This window comes from Echinops telfairi, unplaced genomic scaffold (assembly GCF_000313985.2).
Source record: "Echinops telfairi isolate 266 unplaced genomic scaffold, ASM31398v2 ScPeMD7_53;HRSCAF=182, whole genome shotgun sequence".
NCBI classification, from domain to species: Eukaryota; Metazoa; Chordata; class Mammalia; order Afrosoricida; family Tenrecidae; genus Echinops; species Echinops telfairi.
The window spans coordinates 5,393,022-5,408,158 of NW_022103951.1; positions in this window are offsets into that span (position 1 = coordinate 5,393,022).

Here is a 15,137-nt window from a genome sequence, read left to right on the forward strand (position 1 = left end):
CTGTGGTCAACATCTTCTTCTGGGAGTTGAGGCTGGATTCTTTTGAGATAAGTATCCCAAAGCATCAATGCCAAAGATCTCCCCGTGGGAAAGAGATGTGGTCACTCTTACTTCACATCCTCTTTTGGATATTTGGAGCTTTGGTAGTGCAGTGGAATATGTGTTGAGCAGGTAAACACACAAGCTCATCTGTTCAATTCCACCAGTGGATCTGGGGGAGAAAGATAAGGTGTTTTACTCCTGTAAAGATTTATAGTCTTAAAACCCAAAGGGACAGTTCTACCATGTTCTATAGGGTTCATATGAGTTGGAATCAATTCAATGGCAGTAAGTTTGGTTTGTGGGTCTTGGGAGATAAATTTGCTGTTAAACTTAGTTGCCATTAGACATAGACTGTTATATAGGGAAAAAATAAAGACGAGAAAGTCCTAAGGATAGAAGGAGGTTAGAGGAGAAAGGATGGACCAACGGTTCTATACAATGGAAGTGAGAATCATTATAAATAATTAGTAGTGACATGAAGTGGAATATGCCTTTGACATTCTGCCCACCATTTGGGGCAAAAATCCATTTAGTTCTTTGCTAACATTACACTTTAGGTTCTCACTCTGCACAGCACTCAGGATGTGATAATGTATGACTCAAGCACCCCCTTTGGCACATACTTTGGTCTCTTATCCGATGACCTGCCTGACTTTGACAGCCTTCTCTGCTTCTGGACAATTTGCCAGATAGATTTTCAGTGTAACCAGGCCTAATTCCTTTTATCCCCAAAGGCTCCCAAGCCAACAATCTTAGAACGATCCATGCCTTGCAATTCTCACCTTTCTCTTATCTCAGAGACTACTTTTCATGTTCCCTCTGATGCTACTTGAAAATATTCTCACCTCAACCCCCAATACAACTGAAATCCATATATATATATATCTTGACCTCTTCTTGTGTCAACTCTTGCAATATTCCTTCCTAAGACCGTTCTAAATCCCCCTTGAACATGAGCATTCCATTTATTGTAGCCACAAGGGACTCTCACTCATCTCAACTACAGTTATCCTAATCACTTCAAAATAAAAACAAAAGCTTGAGGTTTGGTTTGTTTGTTTGCTTAATTTTTTACATTCAGCATGCATTGCCTCTCATAACTCAGTTTATAGCCAACAGCATAATCACACTTATGTCTGATATTGTCAAATTAGAGAATTGAACCAGTAATATAGATAGCTCAGGAAAGAGCTTAAATATAAAAATGAGAAATTGAAATAGTTTTGTCATCAATGCTGGTCACTCTCCCACCATCTATCTACTTGTTAGTTTGAACTACAAGAGAAAATTAAGATCAAGAAATGGATCTAATCTGGCTAAAGAAAAGCCAAATATTTCTTTACCTTCTTTTTTTATCCACCTTCTACTTGCAAGATACTATGGTGTCTTAAAAAGAATATGAACACTGGAATTAGGCAAAATTGGGCTCTAATCTCAGCTCTATCATTGACTTGATATATGACTTTGAGCAAGTTACTAATCTGCTCTTAAACTATTTCATCCGCTACAGAATGAAGATAATAAGTGCTTCCTCATAGGGTTGTTGTGAAAACCAAATGAGATTGCTTATAGATGGAATCTATTAATGGAACCCTTCCATTATCAAAAATGGAATGAATTAAAAAATCCACTTAAAGAACAAAGGAGCTGATTCAAAATGATACTGAGATGCCAAATTCCCAACTACCAAGGCAACAGTTGAAAAAAATTTCATATTTACTCAGGTCTCCCTTGTCCCAGAATATGTTGGTCCACTCATCAAGTGCCAATACACTGATCTTAAATCAGTTATCGTCCAGTGTAACTGATGGTCCACTGTATGATCAACACTGTACTCATGCTATAGGAGAAGCCAAATAAATATGAAACATGATCTCAACCCACTAGGAGTTAATAATTTGGTTGGGTCATATTTCAATCACTCAGCTCAGTGGTTATCTCGCCTTTTAGATAGGAGTTACCAAAGCTAGAAGATCTTCGAACTGATCTGGTATGTAGACTAAATGTTTAATTCAAAAGGATCAACTCCAGAAATCTATAATTGTGACAAGTTTCCTGATAATTTTGACACATCACAACTATGGTTTATGGTTCTGCTTCTGTGACCATTCTGAAATATATTCCTGTTCCAACATCAATTTTCTGAGGGGTTCACTATACAGTATATGAATTACATTTTTAAATGTTTATTCTTCTAACAATGGAAGTAGCTCTGTAGGTCCTAAAGACAAGTGGCCTGAAGCAAGTGAATATAAACACCAGCCCCAAAATTTCCAAGCAGTCAGTGCTAACTCATAATGATTCCATATGTTTTAGAGCACACCTGGACTCTATAGGATTCTCATGGTGTGAATTGTTTTTAACTTATGTTTGCTTGTTTCTTTAATTTGTTTTTAAAAATCTTTTTATCGGGGGCTCATACAGCTCTTATCACAATCCATCCATCCATCCATTGTATGTCAAGCATAGTTGTATATTGGTTGCCCTCAGCATTCTCAAAACATTTGCTTTCTACTTAAGCCCTTGGTATCAGCTTCTCATTTTCTTCCCTTCCTTCCCCCTTCCCCCCTCCCTCATGAACCCTGACTTTTGAGGGACAGAAAATCAGGCATCTCTTCTGAGGAGACTCTGGATGGGTTCAAACTTCCAGTCTCTTAATTAGTAGTTCAGTGCTCAACTATTTGCACCACCTATGGACCCTTAAAATTATAAAAGTATTTTGCAACTAATGGAAAATTCAAATGTAGTACAATCTTTGGAAGAAGAAATAAGAGGTCTGCTTCATAGGGATTAGTCACTATGCTATTTTTAACAGTGGAATATTGCCAGATATAGTGCCAGAATATGAATCCCTTAGGTTGGAAGGCACTCAATATACGACTGAGGAAATGCTGCCTCTTAAATTTGAGGTGACCTTACAGAAGTGAATGAAGTACAGATTTTGGAACATTCATTTGCAGATGGACCATAACTCAAAATGAGAAGAAAGATCTATAAACATCCATTAATAATTGTAGCATGAAATGTGCAAAATAAGAATCTAACAAAATTGTAGGTAACCAAAAATGAAATGGAACATACGATTGAACTGTTCAATTGCATGATATATGAATGATAAGCCTATAAAACTGGGAAAATGAAATGGAACACATGAAAAATGATATCCTAAACATTAGTGTGCTTAAATAAATTGGGTTTGGCCATTTTGAGTCAGACAATCCTATGGTTTAGGAATGACAAACACGAGAGAAATGGCTTTGTATTCCTCATCAAAAAGAACATGTCAAAATGTCTCTTGAAGTGCAATGCTTCGTGTGATTGGATAGTAGCTATACAGATCTGTTAATGCAACAATTATACAAATGTATACACCAACAACAAAACCAGTTAAGAAGAAATTAAATAATTCTACCAACTTGTCTAAAATTGATCAGACATGTAATCAAGGCGCATTGATAATTAATGGTGATTGGAATGCAAACGTTGAAAACACAGAGAAAGGATCCGTAGTTGGAAAATATGGCCTAAGGTATAGAAATTATGCTAGAAGATGATATACAATGTTGCATGAAGAATGACTTCTTCATTATAAATATCTCTCTTTTTGCCAGAACAAGTCATTTTATTTATTTATAATTCAAAAAAACTTTATTTATTTAGCTTCCTGACTCTGTGCTTCCATCTGCAACACTTTCCCAACGATCTTCTGCTCCTCAGTAAGGAAAGCGCGCTTGAGCCTGCTTCAGACCAGACACATCGAGCACAGCTGGAACCCCCACAGGCCCTGCTGACATATTTTTTGCTATTGTTGTTTTGGATAATCTCATGAGAACTGTGGGTCTCACAACACAGACCCCTTGGACACACACCACACCCAGATGTTGGTGCTTACCAACCTTCTTTGTACAAAAGTAAACAATTCTATTACCAGGAGTTTGGGACAGCCCACTTTTATTAGAAGTTGTATTGTAGGACAGCTTACGCCGGTAGGTCAGACTCTAAACCATTTTGAATGCCTCTACACAGCATCCCCAGAAGAGCACAAATACCATTTTGCAACGACATAAACTGTGCTTAAACACTCAGACCTCGCCAAATGGAATACGTAAGATTGACTATATTTGTAGTGAGACACAAGAAGCTCATTTTCGTAAGCTAAAACAAGTCCAGGAGCTCACTGTGGGATAGACCAATAATTGTTCATATGAAATTTGGGGGTGGAGCTGGAGAAAATTCAAACAAGTCCACAAGAGTCACAATAGGACTTTCAGTAGATCCTTCTTGAACTTAGTGACCATCTCAAGAACAAAGTTGCTGCATTGAACACTAGTGACTGAAGGCCAGACAAGTTGTGGGATGATGTCTAGAACATCATACATAAAGAAAGCAAAAGGTCATTAAAAATAGGAAAGAAAGAAAGAGGTTTCATAAAAGACTCTGAAACTTGATCTTCAATGGACAGTAGCTAAAGCAAATGGAAGAAATGAAGACGTGAAAGAGCTGAACAGACAATTTCCAGGACACCTGGAGAAGACAAAGTAAAGTCTGATAATGACCTGGGTACAGACCTGGAATTGTAAAAGCAAAAGTGCTCAGCACATTTCAAGCTGACATAAATGAAGAGAAATTCAAGATGCAAGTTGTGATATTGAAGGGTAATATAGTCAAAATTTTGAACGATGCCAGGAGCACCAAAAGATAGCTAGAATCCGGCCACAATACCAAAAAGAACTGGGTGAACGTTAGCTATTTCAAAGGTAGCATATGACCAAGGCCTGTTGATGACACTGAAGGAAAAAAACCAAGCAGCCCTTAAAGGCATTCAGAAAACACACGATTTCAGAAATTGACAAGAGTACCCATCGAATTGTTAAAAAACGAATGTCCTGCTAGAAGCACTTATCAGCCTGTGCCAAGACATTTGGAAACCAGCTACCCAGTCAGATGACTTGGAAGTTCATAGTAATGCCCATTACAGAGAAAGGTGACTGACCCAACAGAATTTGGAAACTGTCAAATAATATCATTAATATGACTTACAAGTGAAATGTTGCTAGAAATAATGCGTAAATGGTTGGAGCAGTGCCTCAACAGGGAGTTGCCCGAAATTCAACAGGCTTCAGAAGAGGACATGGAAGGAGGGATAGCATCGCTGACTTCAGATCTTGGCTTAAAGCAGCAAGGACAGGAAATGTAATTTTTTGTTTGTGTGTGTGTGTGTTTGTGTTCTATTAATTATGGAAATGTATTCGATTTTGTGAATCATAGCCAACTATGGATAACATTGCAAAGAATGGGAATTCCAGGACATGTCACTGTGCTCATACAGAACTTATTCAAGAACAAGAGGCAGTTGTTTGAATACTGCATGATTTAAAGTCGGGAAGTGTGTGCCAGGGTTGTCTTTTCATGATATTTATTCAATCTGAGCAAATAATCTGATAAATCGGACTATATGAGGAAAATGCAGCATCGAGATTGAAGAAAGGCTAACTTAAAAATCCCAATATGCAGAAGATACAACCTTGCATGCTGAAAGCCAAGAGGACTTGAAGCATTTGCTGATGAAGCTCAAAGATTGTGGCTGTCATAGATTACAAATCAATATAAAGTAAACCAAAATCCTTCAAATTGGACCAATAGACAACATCATGATAAACAGAGAAAAAAAAATGAAATTGACAAGGATTTCATTTTGCTTTGATCCATAATCAGAGCTCAGGGAAGTAGCAGTCAAGAAATCAAATAATGTATTACATTGCTTCAGACCACTTTAAAGTGTTAAAGAGCAAAGATGTCATTTTGAGGCCTGAGGTGTGTCTGACCCAACGCATGGCATCATTTATATGTGAAAGCTGGATAACACATCAGGAAAACTGGGGGAGAATTGATGCATTTCAATCATGGTGCTGGTGAAAAATATTGAAGGATGCTGCTTAGATGCAAGGATGGAGATACTTTGTCTCATGTCCCTTGGACAAGTTAGCCAGAGAGACCAGTCCCTGGAAAAGGACACATCATGCTTGGTGGAGGATCAACGAAAGACCCTCACTAAGAGGGATTGACACATTGGCTGTAACAATGAGCTCAAACATAGCACTAATGGTGGGACTGCAAAGGACTGGGAAGTGTTTTGTTGTGTTCTCCGTAAGGTTAATACGAGGCAGAACTGATTTGAGGGCACTTAATGAGAATAACAACAGAATCTGTCCAAGACTCTCTCAGTGGCAGAACTGAAGTTATAAATAAAAGAATAATTAACAACTAATAAGAGCCCATGATGTCTCTGTAGATGTGTGACTGTACCTTGTGCCAAAACTTTCCAACGGTTCCATTCCAATGACATTCTAATGCCAATCACTCTGCCCAACTTCCTGGTCTATCACTCTCAAAATGTAAGAAAGAAATCATTAAGAAACTTTGGCTTAAACACTATCTGAAGCCCACTTAAATTTGAGGTAGGTTCAGAGAACTCATTTCAGAAATAGGAACATCAACATATGAAATTAATAGCAATTTTCCTTACTGGTTCTCTTGAAAAATCCCAGTGAGAAATCTCACTGCAAGCCAAATAATTCTAGTTAGGCTGTTCACTGCTGCCATCAAAAACCTGTGACAAAATACCCATTTATAAACTATCAAGGGCTCATGAGGGAGGGGGGAGCGGGGAGGGAGGGGAAAAATGAGGACCTAATGTCGGGGGTTTAAATGGAGAGAAAATGTTTTGAGAATGATGTACAAATGCGCTTTACACAATTGATGTGTGTATGGATTGCGATAACAGTTGTATGAGCCCCTAATAAAATGTTTTAAAAAAACCAAACCTGTGACTAGAAAACAAGTACTGCATAGGGCTAAGGCACACGCTGATGTGTGGCATAAGGACAGATAGGCAGACTCAGCATATGATGAAATTACAAGGGAGCAAAACAGACACTTAAAAAACCCTCACTGCCATCAAGTTGATTCCAATGCACAGTGACCCCATAAGATGGGGTAGGGCTGCCCTTGTGGATTTCTGAAGCTAGACATCTTTACAGAGGAAAACCTCATCTTTCTCTTGAAGAGCAGCTGGTGAGTTGGAATGGCTGAACTTGACGTTGGCAGCCTAACACATAACCCACTATCCAGGGCTCTTTAAAAAAGATACAGACCCATAGAATGTTTTAAGTTCCCCTTTACATACATAGGTGTGCATATACACACATGTGCATGCCTCTCAATAAGGTGCTCTTTCGGTAATGTTAATTCTAGCTATTTGAAGCCCTGAAAATCAGAAGAGAAATCAGTACTGTACATGCTATTTTGGATCTACTTCATGGTCTGTGATCCCATGAGATAACTTGTAAAATCTCTCTTCACCACTACAAATTTGCAGCTGGGGATGACTACCTTCTATCCCTAAAAATCAAATGCAGCTATTGGCATTGCTCAACGACAGTAATTAAAATCTAGGACCAATTTACATCCTTTTGTCCAAATTCCTCAAACTGTTCTCTAGGATGGACAAATCCCATTTTGTATACAATGTGTTAAAAAGCAAAGTTTTGCCAGCATACCCCACAGCCATTGAGTTGATTCTAACTTAACCTAACCCAACTCCATCAAGCTGATCCTATATAAGATTGTAAGCTCTTTTAGGAGCAGATAGCCTCTTATTTCTTCCACAGAGTGGCTGGTGGGTTTGAACTGCTGACCTTACTGTTAACAGTCAAACACTTACCCTGACAGCACCACCAAGGTTTATTCCTATTCATAGTGTCCCTATAGGAGACAGAATAGAGCTGCTCGCTAGGTTTTCAGAGAATAATTCTTTATTCCTTGTCTATATGTGTTCTATTTTGCCTGGAGTGCCAAAAGTTTTTGAGACAGGAAAATAATAACAAAATGCTCAGCATACAAATAAACATCATGAGTTTTGCTTTAAAATGACGTACAGTCGAAAAGCAAAACACTTTTTAAAAATTAGGCCTCATTAACCACACACACAAGCTTCATTGAAGCCATTCAATCAGCATTTTATTGCATGTTATTTTCTAGGCAATGGGTGCTACAGAGGGCCTAAGTGGTCCCACTTAAATCAATGTCATTACACATCAATCACTTCCTTTTTCAAGCACCTGATTCTCCACCTGAAGGGGATCTTGGGCAAGGAGAGAGCTCAGCTAGATTATAGGGCACGCCCTAACGTCAGGTGCTAATGCCCCCAGCTTGAATCTTTGGGTGGTACAGTTACCACACTGAGCTGCTAACCAACGCTGTTGTGTAGTTCACCCAGAGGGTGCTTTGATGAACAACCTGGCCAGCTACTTCTTAAAACCAGTCATTGGGGTGGGGGCTAGAACACAAGGCATGGAGGCCTGGTGAGTGGTTTGAACTGTGGACTGCAGAGTTGATTGCCTAAGACGTAAACCGCCCCCCTCACCTAATTCACACTTTTAAACAATTCATTGAAAACCGTATGAGTACAGTTGTACTGTCACACGTGTGGGGTCACTGTGAAACAGAATAAATTCAGCAGCTGATGAAAAATTTAAAAAATGGAATGTCCCTTGTAGTAGTCCCCATCAAGGAAAGATGAATGGTGTTGGAGAAAGGCCTCAAATCCCTCTCCTTTGGGGGACAAGTATGATATATAGTTTCCCAGACATTGCTCGTGAGATTGAGGCCCATTTGGCCAGAGCAATACTCTGCTCAGTAAGCTTTTTTTACAGTCTCCTTTCCCAACACTGTATCATTTTCCACTTTCTCATACAGCTTCCCAGATTCACCTATCAAATAAACTATTTGCATTCACAGCTTTATTTTAAGGTCTGCTTCTGGGAGCACCCAGATTAAAACACTGGGCATAAGCCAATTAAAAAAGTCAGAGCCATGCCCTTTGAAAGACATACCTAAACAAGCTAGTAAATGTTCTGTGATCATCTACAATTTTACCAGGCAGAACAAGAGATAGAGTAACTCTCCATGGGGTACTTAGGAACACATAACCAAAAAAAAACATATTGTTGAGAATGAGGGGGACTGGAGCAGATCCAAAGTCCATCTGTAGACAGTGGAACAATCTCCCCACAGAGGGGCCACAGGGAAGGGATGAGTCACCACGGTGCAGTAAAACATCGATGAAAAACACTATATTCCTCTGGTTCCTTGAGGCTTCCTCACCCCCCACTACCATGACCCCAGTATGGCTTCTCAATTCAGACTAGACTGGAACATGTACACAGTTATAGAAAGGGATGAGATCTCACAACACACAGAATCCAGGAACAGGAGTGGGAATAATGATACCAGAAGGGTAGGAGGAAGAGGGGGAGAGGAAGGGAGAAAGGGGGAACCGATGGAAATGATGGACACATAACCATACACCCCTCTAGAGGGGGAAGAACAGCAGAAAACATGGGGGAAGGGAGACAGCAGTCAGTGTGAGAGATGAAAATAATAATGTACAATCTATCAGGGGGTTATGAGGGTTGGGTGGGGGAGGGGGGGAAGTAAGCAGATACCAAGGGCTCAATAGAAAGTAAATATCTAGAAAAGAATGAAGGCAACATATGTACAAACATGCCTGATTTAATTGATGTATGGATTGTGATGGATTGTACAAGCCCCAATAAAATGCATTTTTTAAGTTCTCTGGATTAGAGTTTATATTCTAAAGCACTTGGTTTATGCAGGGTCATGCTTGACAGTGGATGCTTTAACTGCATTGTGTTTCTTGACATAAAATCAGACTCCATTTTGAGTTTTTCTGACCATCAACAAACAATGTGGCAGCCTTGCTTTCAGACAGAGTATGTTTGAAAGTAAATTACAACTTCCATGGCCAACGAGGGGCATTCTTGCCCTCGGGTTTACAAGAAGAACCGGGGACTTGCCTGGGTGTGTCCTGAATATGCTATCTAAAGGCTGTGGTATTGGTAGCTATGATTCAGGGTCGAAGTCCCAGTACCAATCCTGTAAGCTTTCAAAATCTGCAGTTGTGTGCTCATTCCAGCAAGAGAAAATCCTTGATGTCTGTCTTATCTCTCTTTAGCTTAACGTTACCTATTGGTCCCGCTGTGAGGATTTTGGTCTCTTTTACATTGAGTCGTAATCCATACTGCAGGCTGCAGTTCTTGATCTTCATCAACAAGTGCTTCAAGTCCTCCTCACTTTCAGCAAGCAAGACTGTGTCATTTGCATATCACAGGTTGTTAATGAGCCTTCCCCCAATCTTGATGCCATATTCTTTCTCATATAAGCCAGTTTCTCTGATTATTTGATCAGCGTCCAGATTGAATAAATATGGAGAGAGGCTACAACCTTGATGAACACCATTCCTAATTGTCAACCATCCAGTATTCCCATGTTCCAGTCACACAGCTCTGCTTCTTGATCCATGTACAAGTTCCACATCAGCACAATGAAGTGTTCTACAATTACCATTCTTCTCCAAGGCTATTGGTTCGGATCCACACAGTCAAATGCCTTGGCATCGTCAATAAAAGAGAAGTAAACCTCTCTCTGAAATTCTCTGCTTTCAGGAAAGATCCATCTGATTTAGCAACGATATCTCTCATTCCACACCCTCTTCTACGACCTGTATGGATTGCTGGCAACTTCCTGTCAATGTACTGCTGCAACCTTTGTCGGATAATCTTAGGCAAATTTTACTGGCATGTGATATCAGTGCTATTGTTCTATAATTTGAGCATTCTGTTATTCTCCTTTCTTTGGAATGGGTACAAATATGGGTCTTTCCCCCATCAGTTGGCCAGGTAGCTGTCTTCCAAATTTCCTGGCAGAGATAAATTAGTGTTTCCAGTGCTTCATCAGCTTGTGGAAACATTTCCGTTGGTATTCCATCTGTGCTTGGAGCCTTGTTTTGAGCAATGCATTCAGTTCAGCTTGGATTTCTTCACCAATGCTTCTTGGCTCATATCCTCCCTCCTGAAATGGTGGAATATTAACTAGTTCTTTTTGGTACAGTGACTCTGTGTATTCTTCCCATCTTCTCTTGATGCTTCCTGCAGCATTCAATAGTTTGCTCATAGAATTTTTCAATATTTCAACTCGATGCTTGACTTTTTCTTGAGTTTTTTCAGTTTACAATATGCTGAGCATGTTCCTCCCTTTTAGTGTTCTAATTCTAGGTGTTTGCACATTTCATTATAATATTTAGCTTTGTCTTCTCAAACTGACCTTTGGAGGTTTCGCTTCTACTCTTTGACTTCATAATTTCTTCTATTTGCTTTAGCTCCTCTACAATTAAAAGGAAGTTTCAGAGTCCTTTCTGACATCCAATTTGATCTTTTCGTTCTTTCCAGTCTTATTAATGACCTTTTGCTTTCTTCAAGAATGATGGTCTTCAGGTCCTACCACAGCTCGTCAGGTCTGCTGTCATTCGTGTTCAATATGTCATCTGTTCCTGCGATGTTCTTCAAATCCAGGTGGGATAGACTCAAGGTCATATTTTGGCTCTCATGGACTTGTTTTTTTTTCCCAGCTGTGACCTGAACTTACATACAAACAATTGATGGTCTGTTCCACAGTCAGGTCTGGTTTTAGCTGCTGATATTGAACTTCTCAATAATCTCGTATCACAGATGTAGTTAATTTGATTTCTTTGTATTCCATCTGGAGAAGTCCATGTTGTTGAAAATGGTTTTTGCTATGAAAAAGTCATTGATTGTGCAAAATTCTATCATATGTTCCCAAGCTTAGTTTCTATCACCAAGTCCATATTTTCCAATTACTGTTCCTTTCTCCTTGTTTTCAACTTTTGCATTCCAATCACCAACAATTATTGATGCATCTTAATTGCTTGTTTGATCAATGTCTGATGAAGTTGTTGATAGAATTCTTCTATTTCTTCATCACTAATGTTTGTGATTGGTGTATAAATTTGAAAAATAGTTGTATTGATTTGATTTCCTTGAAGGCAGAAAGATATAATCCTATCACAGACAGCATTGTACTTCATGATTGATTTTGCAGTTTTTTGTTTTCTTTTTAAACAATGCCATTCCTCTTGATTGTGTCAGTCTCGGCCTAGTAAATTGTATGCTTTTCTGATTCAAAATGACCAATGCCAGTCCATTTCCACTCATGAATGCCAAGGATATGGATCTTCATGCATTCCATTTATTTCTCTCTTTTAAAAAACATTTTATTGGGCGCTTGTACAGCTCTTATCATGACCCATACATACATCCATTGTGTCAAGCACATTTATATATCTGTTGCCATCATCATTCTCAAAACGTTTTCTTTCTACTTGAGCCCTTGGTATGACCTCATCTAGCCCCCTCCTTCATGAACCCTTGATAATTTATTAACTTTTTTTCATGTCTTACACTGACTGCTGTCTCCCTTCATCCACTTTTCTATTGTTAGTCCCCCTGAGAGGGGGTTATATATCAATCATTGTGATCAGTTCCCCTTCCTGTCCCCCCCCCCTTCCTCTTACCCTCCTGGTATCACTATTCTCATTATTGGTCCTGAGGGGTTTATCTGTCCTGGATTCCCTGTGTTTCCAGCTCTGATCTGTACTAGTGTACATCCTCTGGTCTAGCCAGATTTGTAAGGTAGAATTGGGATCATGATAGTGGGGGGAGGAAGCATTTAAGAACTAGAGGAAAGTTGTATGTTTCATTGTTGATACCCTGCACCCTGACTGGCTCATCTCTTCCTTGTGACTCTTCTGTGAGGAGATGTCCAATTATCTACAGATGGGTTTTGGGTCTGCACTCCACCCTCCCCCTCATTCACATTGATATGATTTTGTGTTCTGGGTTTTTGATGCCTGATACCTGATCCCATCAACACCTCATGATCACACAGGCTGGTGTGCTTCTTGCATGTGGGTGTGGTTGCTTCTCAGCTAGATGGCTGCTTGTTTATCTTCAAGCCTTTAAGACTCCAGACACTATATCTTTTGATAGCTGGGCACCATCAGCTTTCTTCACTACATTTGCGTATGCAATCATTTTGATTTTAGCGATAATGTCAGGAAGGTGCACATCACAGAATGCAGTGTTATTACAACAAAGTGTTCTTGTGATGAGGCAGTACTTGAGAAGAGGCCCAATGTCAGTCTGCTACCTTAATACTTAACATATAAATATATGTACATAGCTATAATTCCCTATCATTATATATAAATATATATGTACATGTAGATGCCTGTATTTAAACCTCTATAAATGTTCTTTGCCTCCTAGTTCTTTCCTCTGTTTCCTTTTACTTTCCTCTTCTCTCACTGTCATGTTGAACCTTCATTCTGTGTTCAATAATTCCTCTCGGTTACATTGCACTTTATCAAACCCCACCAGGCATCCTATGCCCTCCTCACCATAGATTTTAGATCACTTGTTGTACCCTTGTACCTGGGTTTGTTGGGACCCCCGATCCTTTCCCCCACCTCCCCCTCTCCAGCATCCACCCAGAGCCATCAGCCCCATTGTTTCCCTCTGGATTGTTTATCCTGCCTATTTTACCTAGATAGACATGCAAAATAATAATAAGCAAAAAACAAATAAATAAAGCAAAACAACAACAAAATAAAAGCCTATAAATAATTCCAGGTCTCTTTGTTGACCTTTATGAGTGTTTTCTAGTCAAGTCTTATGGGGTGCCACACCCTGGACCCAAAGTCTATTTTTTGTATTCCTTGCGGACTTCTTTAATTTGCTCCCCTTGCTGCTCTGATGTATGCCTTCAGTGTTTAGCCCAGGTGTGGTGGGGTCAGATCAGGCACAATTCTCGCATTGCGTCTCCAGTGTCTCCATTTCATTTTTGACCACTTCCAATTTTCCTAGATTTATACTTTGTACATTCTAAATTCCTATCATTAGCATATTTTCAGCTGTTTCTCTTTACCTTGAGTCATGTCCCTTCAGTAAATGAAGATTCAGAAGGCTCTACTCCCACCGGACTCCATTCTGAGAAATCAGCTCCTCGTTAGTGCCATTTTGAGTGCCCTCAGACCCGAGGGACCCACCCTCTGGCAATGTCAGCTATGACCATCTTTCACTTCCATCCATTAGGGCTTTAGTATCTGACAAGGTTTTAAAGCTCTGCATAAGGTTATCAGTTGCCCCTTCCCCCAAAATGGAGAGCCATGTCCCTCTTCATTGTCTGTTCTTAGTCTGAAAGCTCCACTAAAATCTCTTCACTCTGTGTGACCCTGCCACCATTTGAAATATCAGTGCCATACCTTCCAGCATGACAACAACACACAAAAGCCACCACAGCAGTAAATTTTTTTGGCTTCTTGCTAATGGTCTAGGTTTAATAAAGGAATCTCTATAGAATATGTTTGAATGTAGGGGTCTTCATCTTCCCTAAGAGCACCTCAAGGATCCCCCCTACACACACCTCACTGCCATCAAATTAGTGAAGACTCATAGGGACCCTATGGGACAGAGTAAATTTAGCCCTGTAAATTTTTGAGACTAACTCTTTACAAGAATAGAAATCACTGTATTTCTTCCCCCTAAAGATGAGTAAACATTTGTTAGAAAGGATGAGTAGAAGTTGAATGTCCACATACTAAGAGAATAAGCATTTCAGATCATGGAAGCATCACTTGAAAAGCATGTTACCCAGTCCTACCAACACTTACACACACACAAAGAGAGAGAGAGAGAAAGACAAACACATACTTATACTTGGAGTTCAGAGGAGTGCACTAAGGACAAATGAAAATGATTAAAAGAAATTTGGAATCTAGCCTCTCAAGATGGTCCCCAGTGCATCTTGTGCCCCCACAACTATACCCATGTTTATATAGTTCTATCTCACATAAAATTTATGATGACTTTATTCCTCTTTTGTGGCTTTTAGGACAGTTCAGGACCTAATCTTTAAGAAGCCCTTTGGTTTTTCCAATTTTGTGAGCTACAAAACACCATGTAAAATATCTGGTCACTATGCTAGAGAGACCAAATAGGGCCGGGAGACACCATCAGGTCTTGTATCCTTGCTTAACATAGCTGTCCAAGCTAAGTTGCTAGATATGAGTATTAACTCATATTGAATATTCCAGCCCCAGTTGCTATCTTATTTGAGATATACTCAAGGAAACCATCAGAGGAACCACAGAGGGAACA